Source organism: Arachis ipaensis, chromosome B2 (genome assembly GCF_059453495.1).
Source record: "Arachis ipaensis isolate K30076 ecotype BB chromosome B2, ASM5945349v1, whole genome shotgun sequence".
Taxonomy (NCBI): Eukaryota; Viridiplantae; Streptophyta; class Magnoliopsida; order Fabales; family Fabaceae; genus Arachis; species Arachis ipaensis.
In genome coordinates this window covers 81602572-81616693 of record NC_142437.1, presented here as the reverse complement: position 1 = coordinate 81616693, position 14122 = coordinate 81602572, and the positions used below count along the sequence as shown (strand labels likewise).

The window sequence follows — 14122 nt, the reverse complement described above, 5'->3', positions numbered from 1 at the left end:
GGAGGGCTTTATATAGGGAAGGGAGGGGGTCTATTGGTTCGGCCATATGAGTGGGTTTGGGTGGGAAATTGGTTTTGAATTTTGAAGGTAGGTGGAGTTTATGAGGTAGGTTTATTGGGAAGAGTGGGTGGATGTGAGTGGTGAAGAGGTGATGGGGAAGAGAGTTTGAGGTGATTGGTGAAGGGTTTTTTTTTGGGTAAGAGTGTTTATGGGGTTGTGTGAAAGAGAGTGGTGAGAAGAAGTGAGTAGAGGTAGGTGGGGATCCTGTGGGGTCCACAGATCCTGAGGTGTTCAAGGATTTACATCCCTGCACCCATTAGACATGTAAAAATGCCTTTGTATCCAACTCTGGGCGTTCAGCGCCAGGTTGGTGGCCATTTTGGGCGTTCAACGCCCATCTGTGTGCCATTTCTGGCGTTGAACGCCAGAACCATGCCTGTTCTGGCGTTCAGCACCCAGAAGCTGCCCATTTTGGGCGTTCAGCGCCAGAACCATGCTCTGTTCTGGCGCTGAACGCCAGACAGATGCTCCTCCAGGGTGTGATTTTTCTTCTGCTGTTTTTGATTCCGTTTTTGATTTTTTGTTTATTTTGTGACTCCACATGATCATGAACCTAAGAAAACATGAAAAATAATAAAAATAAGAATTAGATAAACATTGGGTTGCCTCCCAACAAGCGCTTCTTTAATGTCAATAGCTTGACAGTGGGCTCTCATGGAGCCTCACAGATGTGCAGAGCTTTGTTGAGACTCTCCAACACCAAACTTAGAGTTTGGATATGGGAGTTCAACACCAAACTTAGAGTTTGGTTGTGGCCTCCCAATACCAAACTTAGAGTTTGACTGTGGGGGCTCTGGTTGACTCTGCTTGGAGAGAAGCTTTTTCTGCTTCCTCCCCATGGTTGCAGAGGGAGATCCTTGAGTTTTAAACACAAGGGAGTTCTCATTCCATTGAAGGAATATTTCACCTCTGTCAACATCAATCACAGCTCTTGCTGTGGCCAGGAAAGGTCTTCCTAGGATGATGGATTCATCCTCTTCCTTTCCAGTATCCAGGACTATGAAATCAGTAGGTATGTAAAGGCCCTCAACCTTTACTAATACATCTTCTACTTGTCCATAAGCCTGTTTTCTTGAGCTGTCTGCCATCTCTAGTGAGATTTTAGCAGCCTGCACCCCATAGATTCCCAGTTTCTCTATTACAGAGAGGGGCATGAGGTTTATTCCTGAACCAAGGTCACACAGAGCCTTAAAGATCATGGTGCCTATGGTACAGGGTATTATGAACTTTCCAGGATCCTGTCTCTTCTGAGGCAATGTCAGTTGATCCAGATCACTTAGTTCATTGATGAACAAGGGAGGTTCAACTTCCCAAGTATCAATGCCAAATAATTTGGCATTCAGCTTCATGATTGCACCAAGAAACTTGACAGTTTGCTCTTCAGTAACATCCTCATTCTCTTCAGAAGAGGAATACTCATCAGAGCTCATGAAGGGCATAAGGAGGTTCAATGGAATCTCTATGGTCTCTAGATGAGCCTCAGAGTCCTTTGGTTCCTCAGAGGGAAGCTCCTTATTGACCACTGGACGTCCCAGGAGGTCTTCCTCCTTAGGATTCATGTCCTCTCCTCTCCTCACAGGTTCGGCCATGGCGCTTATGTCAATGGCCTTGCACTCTCCTTTTGGGTTCTCTTCTGTATTGCTTGGGAGAGTACTAGGAGGGATTTCAGTGATCCTTTTACTCAGCTGGCCCACTTGTGCTTCCAGATTTCTAATGGAAGACCTTGTTTCATTCATGAAACTTACAGTGACCTTAGATAGATCAGAGACTAGATTTGCTAAATTAGAAGCATTTTGTTCAGAGTTCTCTGTCTGTTGCTGAGTTGATGATGGAAAAGGCTTGCTATTGCTAAACCTGTTTCTTCCACCATTATTAAAGCCTTGTTGGGGCTTTTGATCCTTCCATGAGAAATTTGGATGATTTCTCCATGTTGAGTTATAGGTGTTTCCATAAGGTTCACCTAAGTAATTTACCTCTGCTATTGCAGGGTTCTCAGGATCATAGGCTTCTTCTTCAGAAGATGCCTCTTGAGTACTGTTGGATGCAGCTTGCATTCCATTCAGACTCTGAGAAATCATATTTACTTGCTGAGTCAATATTTTATTCTGAGCCAATATGGCATTCAGAGTATCAACTTCAAGAACTCCCTTCTTCATAGGCGTCCCATTAATCACAGGATTCCTTTCAGAAGTGTACATGAACTGGTTATTAGCAACCATGTCAATGAGTTCTTGAGCTTCTGCAGGCGTTTTCTTTAGGTGAATGGATCCACCTGCAGAAGTGTCCAGTGACATCTTTGATAGCTCAGATAAACCATCATAGAATATATCCAGGATAGTCCATTCTGAAAGCATGTTAGAAGGACACTTTTTGGTCAACTGTTTGTATCTTTCCCAAGCTTCATAGAGGGATTCACCTTCTTTCTGTCTGAAGGTTTGAACATCAGCTCTAAGCTTGCTCAGCTTTTGAGGAGGAAAGTACTTGGCTAAGAAAGCCGTGACCAGCTTATCCCAAGAGTTCAGGCTGTCTTTGGGTTGGGAATCCAACCATAATCTAGCTCTGTCTCTTACAGCAAAAGGGAAAAGCATGAGCCTGTAGACTTCAGGATCTACTCCATTAGTCTTAACAGTATCACATATCTGCAAGAATTCAGTTAAGAACTGAAAAGGATCTTCAGATGGAAGTCCATGAAACTTGCAGTTCTGCTGCATCAGAGAAACTAATTGAGGTTTCAGCTCAAAGTTGTTTGCTCCAATGGCAGGAATGGAGATGCTTCTTCCATGTAAATTGGAATTAGGTGCAGTAAAGTCACCAAGCATCTTCCTTACATTATTATTATTTTCGGCTGCCATCTCTTCTGCCTGTTCGAAAATTTCTGAAAGGTTATCTCTGGATTGTTGTATTTTAGCTTCTCTTAATTTTCTCTTCAGAGTCCTTTCAGGTTCTGGATCTGCTTCCACAAGAATGTTCTTATCCTTGCTCCTGCTCATATGACAAAGAAGAAGGCACAGAAAAATAATAATAATAGAGATTCTCTTTACCACAGTATAGAGGTTCCCTTATGTGAGTAGAAGAAAAGAGGAAGAAATTCGAACACAGATAGAAGAGGGGGTTCGAATTTGGTGATGATGTGAGGAAGAGATGTTAGTTAATGAATGAATAAATAGAATAGGATGAGAGAGAAGGAGGGAATTTTCGAAAATTATTTTTGAAAAGGAGTTAGTGATTTTTGAAAATGGTTTTTGAAAAATTGTTATTAATTTTCGAAAATTAAGTTTTAAAAATTAAAATAATTAATAAATTAAAAAGAAATTTTGAAAAAGGGGAGAGATATTTTCGAAAATGAGAGAGAGAGAGTTAGTTAGGTGGTTTTGAAAAAGTTAAGAAACAAACAAAAAGTTAGTTAGTTAGTTGAAACAAATTTTGAAAAGATAGGAAGTTAGGAAGTTAGAAAAGATATTTTGAAAAGATATTTTTGAAAAAGATAAGATAAGAAGATTTTTTTGAAAAGATATGATAGGAATTAGTTTTGAAAAAGATTTGATTTTTAAAATCACAATTAATGACTTGATTCACAAGAAATCACAAGATATGATTCTAGAACTTAAAGTTTGAATCTTTCTTAACAAGCAAGTACAAACTTCAAATTTTTGAATCAAAACATTAATTGTCATTGTTATTTTCGAAAATTTACTATAAAAATGAGAAAAAGATTTTTGAAAAATATTTTTAGAATTTTCGAAAATAACTAAGAATTTTGAAAAAGATTTGATTTTTGAAAAAGATTTTGAAAAAGATAAGATTTTCAAATTGAAAATTTGATTTGACTCATAAGAAACAATTTGATTTTAAAAATTTTTGAAAAAGTCAACTCAAATTTTCGAATTTGATGAGAGAAAAAAAAGGGAAGATATTTTTTTTTATTTTTTTTTTTTGAATTTTTATGAAAACATGAAAATTATGCAATGCATGAAATTTTTAGATCAAAACAATGAATGCATGCAAGAATGATATGAATGTCAAGATGAACACCAAGAACACTATGAATGTCAAGATGAACATCAAGAACATAATTTTGAAAAATTTTAATGCAAAGAAAACATGCAAGACACCAAACTTAGAATTCTTTAATGCTTAGACACTAAGAATTCAAGAATGCATATGAAAAACAATAAAAGACACAAAACAAAAAATCATCAAGATCAAACAAGAAGACTTACCAAGAACAACTTGAAGATCATGAAGAACACTATTAATGCATGATATTTTCGAAAAAATGCAAGATGCACATGCACTTGACACCAAACTTATGATATGACTCAAGACTCAAACAAGAAACACAAAATTTTTTTATTTTTATGATTTTCTAATTTTTTTGGATTTTTATTTTATATTTTTCAAAAATTAAAAGAAAAATAAGGATTCCAAAATTTTTAATATGAATTCCAGGAATCTTGCCATGTTAGTCTAAAGCTTCAGTCCATGAATTAGACATGGCTCACTAGCCAGCCAAGCTTTCAAAGAAAGCTCCAATCCAAAACACTAGACATGGCCAATGGCCAGCCAAGCTTCAGCAGATACCTCTCATGCATACAACAGCAAATTTTATTGGCAACAACTAACTTGCTCTTGTGATGATGATTAGGAAGCCTCAGTCCAAAAGAATTTAGACATGGCTTTGCAGCCAGCCAGGCTTCACATGCTTCATGAAACACTAGAATTCATTCTTAAAAATTTTGAATAAAATTTCTGAAAACATTTTTAATTTTTTTTCGAAAACAGATGAGAAAATTTTAGAAATTATTTTTTGAAAAATTTTTGAAAAGAAAACAAAAAGAAAATTACCTAATCTGAGCAACAAGATGAACCGTCAGTTGTCTAAACTCAAACAATCCCCGGCAACGGCGCCAAAAACTTGGTGCTGTTGCCGGATCAAAAGGGAATCTGGCACTGATGTTACCGGACCAAAAGCTTGCCGAAAACTTAAACAATCCCCGGCAACGGCGCCAAAAACTTGGTGCACGAAATTGTGATCTCCAGGCTCGAACAAATCCTGGTAATGGCTCCAAAGCTTGGTGCTCTGATCTTAATTCATGATTGTCACAACTTCGATACAACTAACCAGCAAGTGCACTGGGTCGTCCAAGTAATACCTTACGTGAGTAAGGGTCGAATCCCACGGAGATTGTTGGTATGAAGCAAGCTATGGTCACCTTGTAAATCTCAGTCAGGCAGATATAAAGTGATAATGGTGTTTTCGAATTTAATATAATAAAATAGGGATAGAGATACTTATGTAAATCATTGGTAGGAATTTCAGATAAGCGAATGGAGATGCTTTTCGTTCCTCTGAACCTCTGCTTTCCTGCTATCTTCATCCAATCAGTCTTACTCCTTTCCATGGCTGGCTTTATGCAAGGGCATCACCGTTGTCAGTGGCTACATCCCCTCCTCTCAGTGAATAATATGCTCACGCACCCTGTCACGGCACGGCTATTCATCTGTCGGTTCTCGATCATGCTGGAATAGGATTCACCCTCCTTTTGCGTCTGTCACTAACGCCCAACAATCGCGAGTTTGAAGCTCGTCACAGTCATTCAATCATTGAATCCTACTCAGAATACCACAGACAAGGTTTAGACCTTCCGGATTCTCTTGAATGCCGCCATCATTCTAGCTTACGCCACGAAGATTCTGGTTAGGAGATCTAAGAGATATTCATTCTAGCTTAATTCATGTAGAACAGAAGTGTTTGTCAGGCACGCGTTCATAAGGGAGAAGGATGATGAGCGTCACACATAATCATCACCTTCATCACGTTCTTGGGTGCGAATGGATATCTTAGAAGCGAAATAAGAAGAATTGAATAGAAAACAGTAGTACTTTGCATTAATCTTTGAGGAACAGCAGAGCTCCACACCTTAATCTATGGAGTGTAGAAACTCTACCGTTGAAAATACATAAGTAAGAGGTCCAGGCATGGCCGAGATGGCCAGCCCCCTAAAGCGTGATCAATAGTCTCCTAAGATGAATATTGAAATAAAACTGAGACCAAAGATACCTAATACAATAGTAAGAGGTCCTATTTATAATAAACTAGCTACTAGGGTTTACATGAGTAAGTAATTGATGCATAAATCCACTTCCGGGGCCCACTTGGTGTGTGTTTGGGCTGAGCCTGAGTGTTGCACGTGCAGAGGCCATTTGTGGAGTTGAACGCCAGTTTCTGTGCCAGTTTGGGCGTTCAACTCTGGTTTTGGATCCTTTTCTGGCGCTGGACGCCAGATTTGGGCAGAAGGCTGGCGTTGAACGCCAGTTTACGTCGTCAATTCTTGGCCAAAGTATGGACTATTATATATTTCTGGAAAGCCCTGGATGTCTACTTTCCAACGCAATTGGAAGCGCGCCATTTCGAGTTCTGTAGCTCCAGAAAATCCACTTTGAGTGCAGGGAGGTCAGAATCCAACAGCATCAGCAGTCCTTCTTCAACCTCTGAATCAGATTTTTGCTCAAGTCCCTCAATTTCAGCCAGAAAATACCTGAAATCACAGAAAAACACACAAACTCATAGTAAAGTCCAGAAATGTGAATTTAACATAAAAGCTAATGAAAACATCCCTAAAAGTAACTAGATCCTACTAAAAACATACTAAAAACAATGTCAAAAAGCGTATAAATTGTCCGCTCATCACTTTGCATATTTAGGTACCTGTTGAATAACATCAGGAACAGTTACCTCAACCTTTTTGAATATCTCTACCATTTTTAGGTCAGGTTCCAGCTGCTTCCGGGGCTTCCTTGCAAGTTGCGGAAATGGAATAGGAGTGGTGTCTTCTGCAGTGTCTGCGTTTTTTAGTGCTTTCTCTCGTGGTTGCACTTCTTCTTCTTTAGCTATGTCCTGTATGTCCTCTTCCTCTTCAACATCTTCTATTTCCACTACCTCTTCAGCTGAGGCGTGTTCTGGTGGGCTTGGCTCCTCCTGGTTCCTCTCCTGTAGTGTGGTTCCGGACCTTAGGGTGATGGCATTAATACCACCCTTGGGATTGGGTAATGGTTGAGAGGGAATTCCACTGGAGCTCGAAGGTTGGTTATTGGAGTTGGTCATTGATCCAATCTGGGAGACAAGAGCTTGCAAAGTAGCGGTCAGACCATTTAGAGTGGCATTAATGTTATTTTCCATGGTCTGCTGTCTCCGATCCATAGATTGTAGTAAGTCATCATTAGCAAATGAAGAAGGGTAGGTAAATTGAGAGGTCTGCTGTAGGGTATTCTGCGGTCCTTGGGATTGCCTTAGGTGAGGTGCTCTGTAAGGCTGATTCTGATTCTGCTGCCTGTTGTGGTTGTTATTCCACCTCTGATTTAGAATTGTCTTGCCATCCGTGGTTGTAATTGCCACCTTGATTGTACCCTTGGTTGGGGCGGTCATAGAAGTTATGTGTGGCTGCCACGGTGTTGTCTTCCTGCTGGAGCTGCAGACATTCATCAGTATAGTGGCTATAATCAGTGCAGATTCTGCAAACTCTCTGTGGGACTAACTGTTGGTTTTGCTGTGGTGGAGAAGGTTGAGCTTGCTGAACTTGTTGTTGATTCAATTGCATCTACTTTAGCAAGTTGGTTATTTCACAGATACTCTGAGTTAAAGCAGTAGTCTCTCTGCTAGAGGATACTTCTGCAACGGCTTTTGCACGGCCCTATTTCTGCCTGTGATTCCTAGTAGATTCAGCTAAGTCACTGATCAATTGCCATGCCTCATCAGTGGTCTTGTACTTTTTCATAGACCCATTGCTAGCACTTTCTAATGTGGTCTTATCTTGGGGCCTCATGCCCTGTGTGACATAACCGAGTAACACCATCTTGTCAATCATATGGTGGGGGCAAGCTTCCAGAAGATTATTGACCGCTCCCAATATTCATAAAGCGTCTCGGATTCATCCTGAACAATCATGGAAATATCTTTCCTCAGTTTATCAGTAACTTCAGCTGGAAAGAACTTTTCCAAGAATTCTCTTCTCAGTGTATCCCAGTTGGATACAATTGCTGCTGGTTGAGTGTAGTACCACTCTCTTGCCTTCCCCTCAAGAGAAAATGGGAAAGCTTTCAGCAAAATTGAAGTTTCATCTGCACCATCATGCTTAACAGTAGAACAAGCTGCCTGAAAATCTCTCAGGTGCTTGATAGGCTCTTGAGCAGGTAAGCCATGAAACTTGGGCATCAAATTGAGCAGTGCGGTCTTTATTTCAAATTCTGTAGCTACCGTTGGGTGATGCGCTTGAAATGGTTGCATTGTAAAATCAGGGGCTCCAGCCTCCTAGGTAGTAACTCTCCTGGCTACTGCCATGTTACCTGCGCGTGAAACAACCAAATCAGTAGAACGGGGGCTGGTTTCTTTCTCAAGTGACGTTTCAGATCCGCCCTCAGAGAGGACTAACCGACGCCGAGCTTGCCTTATTCGTGAAATAGTTCTTTCAATCTCAGGATCGAATATTAGCAAGCTTGGGTCAGGAAGCGAACGTGTCATTTAACGAAAGAAACAAACAGCTCATAGTAGCAAAATAAAATAAAATGCAAATAAATAAATTCCAATTAATAACTTTAGCACTCTATTGCAACTCCCCGGTAACGGCGCCAAAAATTGATGCGGGCGGAAATTGGCGAGTTAAGAATGATTATAAAATATGCGTTGCAAGTATAGTTCTCAACCAACCAGAAATCCGCTTTATCAATTTAAAAGGGTGTCACAGAAATTAAGATCAAAATACTGGGAGTATGAGTCCCAGGTCATCTCCCAACGAGTTGCAGAAAAGTGTGCTATTTTATTAATCAGATGTTTTCAAAAAGGGTTGAGTTGAATGGCAGAAAATTAAATTAGAGAATTTATATAAATTTAAATAAAGGCCTTGACTGGGAGTTGATTAATGGAAGCCCTATTCTTGTTGCAGTACTCTCAAGATTAATTGATATTTGGGGATTATTCTATTTAGTTGTCCCTCACTAAGTAAGGGAAAGTTAAACAAGTTGGAATGCTATTTCTATCCACAAGTTCCAATCCGCTCTTGGGAGGATTGGTGTTAGTGACTAGAGAGCAATCCAACAATAAACCCAACTACAATCTTTCTCTTGAGCATCCCAACTTCAAGGGTTTCTTTCAATCCACTCCCCATCAAGTTAGGAAACTACTCGCTCATTGTAAATGTAAAATTCATAACATAAGAAAGGGAATTGAAGAAAGACATGATAAATAATGATCAAAAGATTAATTGAAAATAAAAGTAATTCTTGTATTAATAAATGCTAAAATAATCCAATGGTAAAAGTAAGTAAATTGAGAAACATGGAAGAGTAAGAGACAAGTAAAGAGAACGAACTAGAATGTCGAAGTCTTGATGAGGCAATAACTCTTCTCAACATCCCAATGCAAAAACAATGAACATAACAAATCCTAAAAACTATGAATGTGTAGAGAGAAAACCTAGAGGAGAGGAAAACTAGATCTAAAAACTAAAACTATGCGGAGTGAATGTTGTTCTTGGTTTCTGCATGTTCTCTGGCTCTAGTCTGCTTTTCTGGGCCGGAAACTGGGTCAAAATAAGGCCCGAAATTGCCCCCAGCGATTCTGCAGATTATGCAGATTGCGCATGTCACGCGGACGCATCGTCCATGCGGCCGCGTCACTTGTGCTGTTCCATGCCGCGCGGTCGCGTCGTCCATGCGGCCGCGTCGCTTCTCACTGGTCGTCTCCTCAATTTCTTGTATTCCTTCCATTTTTGCAAGCTTCCTTTTCAATCTCTAACTCATTCATGCCCTATAAAGCCTGAAACACTTAACACACATATCACGGCATCGAATGGAATAAAGGAGAAATAAAATACATAATTAAAGTCTCTAGGAAGCAAGTTTTCAATCATACAATAACTTTAGGAAGGAATTATAAATGCATACTTATTTAATGAATAAGTGGGTAAAGATCATGATAAAACCACACAATTAAACACAATATAAACCATAAAATAGTGGTTTATCAAAGACCCTAGTTCTTCAGCAGAGTCGTCAAGTGATTATAATAAAAACGAAGACGATTACTTTGGGATCAGTTTAGGAGAAGATTAGATAAGCATTTGAAATATAATTATGTAATTCCAAAAAACCAAAATTGTATCAACTTGTACTGTAGAAATAGTAGAATCTAGGTCTATTAAAGGAAACCTCAACAACATTCTGAGGTAGAATTTTTTAGACACACAAGTATAGAGAGAGAAATAAGAGAGAGAGAGAGAGACTCTGAGAATCCTATGTAAGCCTTTTACTCTCATCTTTTCTTTCTCCAAGCTTTCTTCAATTTAATTCAGTAAAGAGTTTTTACTTCTTCATTTTCATGTTTCCTTTATACAGCTTTTGCATCTGCATTCATATAAATAATAAACATTAATTTCATCTTCACTCTTTTTCCTTTTCCCTCCTATATATATATATATGCATACCAATTAAATAAACTAGAGTCTCATTTTCTATATCTCAACCTAAACACATGATAACAAGAAGGAATCAAAGAGTCTCTTAACCAAATCCACTGAAGATAATATAAAGCACCGATATTGGACATCTGTATATTAATCTACATTTAAAATAAATGAACATAATATAAAGCACAAACCTTCGCCAACTCAAGCATTCTTTCTCGAGCAACAAATAATTATCCATTTGGAACATCAACTGTAGAAAAAACACACAGGTCATTTAACACTATGCCAGAAGCGGTAAATGCCGGCGGCCATATACCAGCGGTCTTCAGAAATGCCGCTAAAATACTAGATTGTGGCAGTCTTAGTGATGATTTGAGATGGGGCTGCTAAATCAAATAATTTGGCTGTGGTTCAAGGACAAAATGCCACACACACAAAATCCCCAATTGGAATTAAAAAAGAAACCTCTCCCTGGGTGATTCAAGAAAAACCCAAAACCTCCACGTTTGTGGTCTCTGTCACTGTCCCTAGCCCCATCCCTTTCGCGGTCGTCGTCGCAGTCGCGGCAGTCGGAGTCAGCAGAGGGTTTGGAATCAGCTACGGAATCGGAGGAAGGTCGATTTCGAGAAAGGAGATGCTCTTGGTGGCGCTTCTGGTTGGCAATTTTCCTCATGGCGGCGTTGGAGTGGCAATTGCTCGCACTGGGCTTTAGTAAGGAAGACGGGCTTGGATGGTGCTGCAGAGTTGGTGGCTAGCTACTACATCCTTCCTCGTCACGGATTTCCTCAAGCTCTCGCATAGCTCCTGCACGCAAAAGAAAGGTGGAGAGGCACATCTGTCGTTCGTCCCTCCACTGTGAATGTCCCGGTGTCGTCGTCCTTAACCTTCCCCCTTGCTCTGTTGTGCGCCACTCGAATGCACCCTCTCCTCGTTTCCTGGTTTGCTTTTTCCCCATTTTTCTGTTGTTCCAATTTTATCTTTTTTCTTCGTACATTTGTTTCAATTTAATCATTTTGCTTCTTGATCGAATATCTTTTCATCAATTTAGTTTAATTTTGCTTGTTTCCAATTTGTTTTCCATTTTGGTTCGAACCCTAGTGATAAACCCCGATTTCGTGGTTTATTTTGTGCTTATTTTGGGGGATTTATCCACTTTTTCCCACATTTATTCAATGAAATAGCATGGTTTTGTAATTCTCCCTTAAATTATGCTTAATTGTAAAAACATGCTTTTTAGGCCTTAAATTGGTGATTTTAACCCACCTTAATTCCATTCGATGCCTTGATGTGTTTGTTAAGTAATTTCAGGTTCATTAGGCAATTATCGGATGGAAGAAATGAGGAGAAAAGCATGCAAAGAGGAGAATGCATGAAGAAACAAAGATTTGGGAGGAACCAATGGACGTGCACGCGTACAAGGCGCGCACACGCAAAAGTGGTCTCTCACAAGGACGCGCACGCGTACATGCCGCTTCCGCGCGGATGGGGATTTGCCAATCAACGCGCACGCGCACATGGCGTGCATGCGCCAACACTCGTACTTGGCCCACTTAATGGCAAAATGCTGGGGGTGATTTCTGAGCTGCCCAAGCCCAATCCAACTTGTTTCTGAGTGTATTTCATGCAGAATTGAAGTCCAAGCAAGGGAGGAGCAATTAGTTGTAGGTATAGCATTATGTAGGTTAGTTTCTAGAGAGAGAAGCTCCCTCTTCTCTCTAGAATTAGGTTAGGTTAATCTCTTCTAGATTTAGGTTTAATTACATGTTCTCATCTCATTTCTTTTATGATCTCTTACTTCTACTCCTTGATTCTCATGATTTGTAGTGTTAATTTTACTTTTATGCTCTCTTTTACATTCATGCACTTATGTTGGATTTGTTTACATTTAATGCAATTTTAATGTTGATGTCTCTTTAATTGATGTTGATTTGAGTTGTGAATTTACTTTTCTTGGAATTAATAGTGGTAGATTTTAGTATCCTTGCAAGTTATGATATCAATTTTTATTGCACTCTAGGTGTTTGATGAAATGTTTTCTTCAGTTCTTGAGTAGTTTTGTCAACTCTTGGTCTAGGCCATGGGACTTAAGTGATCTTGAGTTTTGGATACCATGGAATTGGTAATTTGAGAACCCTGTGTGATCAATTTGAAGCCCATTGACGCTAATCCACTACTAAACCAATTGGTAGGGAGGTTAGGACTTATGGGTGGATGTGATTAGGCCTATTTGACATACTTCCAGTCTAGGAGTAAATGTTACGTACTTAAGGCTTCGAGAAGTAGACTTAATAGGTTGGCCTCTCATAATTGTCAATAGTTGGTATTAACTAGGATTGTGATCTTAAGTACCCAATTCTTAGCCAAGAGTTCTTTAAATTGCTTTCTTTGCTTACTCGCTCAATTTACTTATTTTCTTGCCATCTCATAAACAAAAACCTTTTTTTCCCCCTCTATAGTCAATATACATGCACTCCATTGGTTCCTAGGGAGACGACCTGGAGTCCAAAATACTCCGGTAAATTCTTATTTGGGGATTGTTCTTTGTGACAAAACCATATTTTAATTTGATGTGAGAGTTGTTTGTTGGTTTGGAGCTATGCTTACAACGAAATTCTTCTTCTTTATAAGAGAAATTCCTTACCGACAACAATTCCTCTCGTCCACCAAATTAATGGCGCCGTTGCCGGGGAGCCCAATGGTGCTATGTTATTAGCTATTGTACATATTGTGAATAGCTTTATTTTTTTTTGTTTACTTGTTGATTTTTGCTAGTTTTTGGATTTAGTCTTTTTCATTTCTTATTGCTCTATTTTCCACATCACTATGAATTCTCACTTTGGCTATGAGTGTAGCTCAAACTATGTTGTAGGAGATGAAAGCTTCAATGAGGATGTACATCAAGGAATTGGAGATCAAAGGTGGGAGGAGCCTCAAACACTTGATTAATCTCCATGGCAACAACCTCCACCAATGCACTATGAAGAAGAGCCGTTCTATGATGCATATCAATCCACTAGCTATGGTGAATTTCCTTGTGACTTCCAAGAACTACCACCATATGCCTATGAGACATATCCTCAACATAGCCACACGTCATACTCACAAGCCTCATACCATCATTCGCCTCCATATGACCATAACTTATACACACCATATCAACCACCATTAGAACTACATGTAGAACAACCACCGTCCCAATACCAATATTCTCAAGAACCACAAGTTCCACATACACCACCTCAAGAACTTCACCAACATGAACCACCTTCCGATTATAACAATTTTTCCCTAACTGATGAATTTCCTCTTCCAACCCCATCTCCTGATGAAGCCTTCATGTTAGAACTGAGAGACCTTGAATCTCGTATTTTAAGGCGACAAGAGGAAGATGAAACCAAGTTCAAGGAGTTAAGAGTAAGGGTGGCCGGCATAATAGAAGTCGTGGGTCACCTAACATCTCACCTAAGCTCATGCGCCATAAGTACTTCCATTGTTGGATGCGGAGAAGCAACCCCGGAGCTTAGTAAGGATATGAACATGGAACTCCATGGCGAGGAAGAAGAATTGAATCAAGAACCACAACAAGAAGAGAAGATAGAGAT

At 39.5% G+C, this 14122-nt stretch overlaps 1 non-coding gene across 1 annotated transcript; it reads left to right on the top strand.

Moving 5' to 3' along the window:
• The first annotated feature begins 2408 nt into the window (after positions 1 to 2408).
• Positions 2409 to 2516, top strand: LOC148574594 (small nucleolar RNA R71). The gene has a single exon (XR_015905490.1). It is a non-coding gene; the product is annotated as a small nucleolar RNA R71 (small nucleolar RNA).
• Positions 2517 to 14122: the final 11606 nt, after the last annotated feature.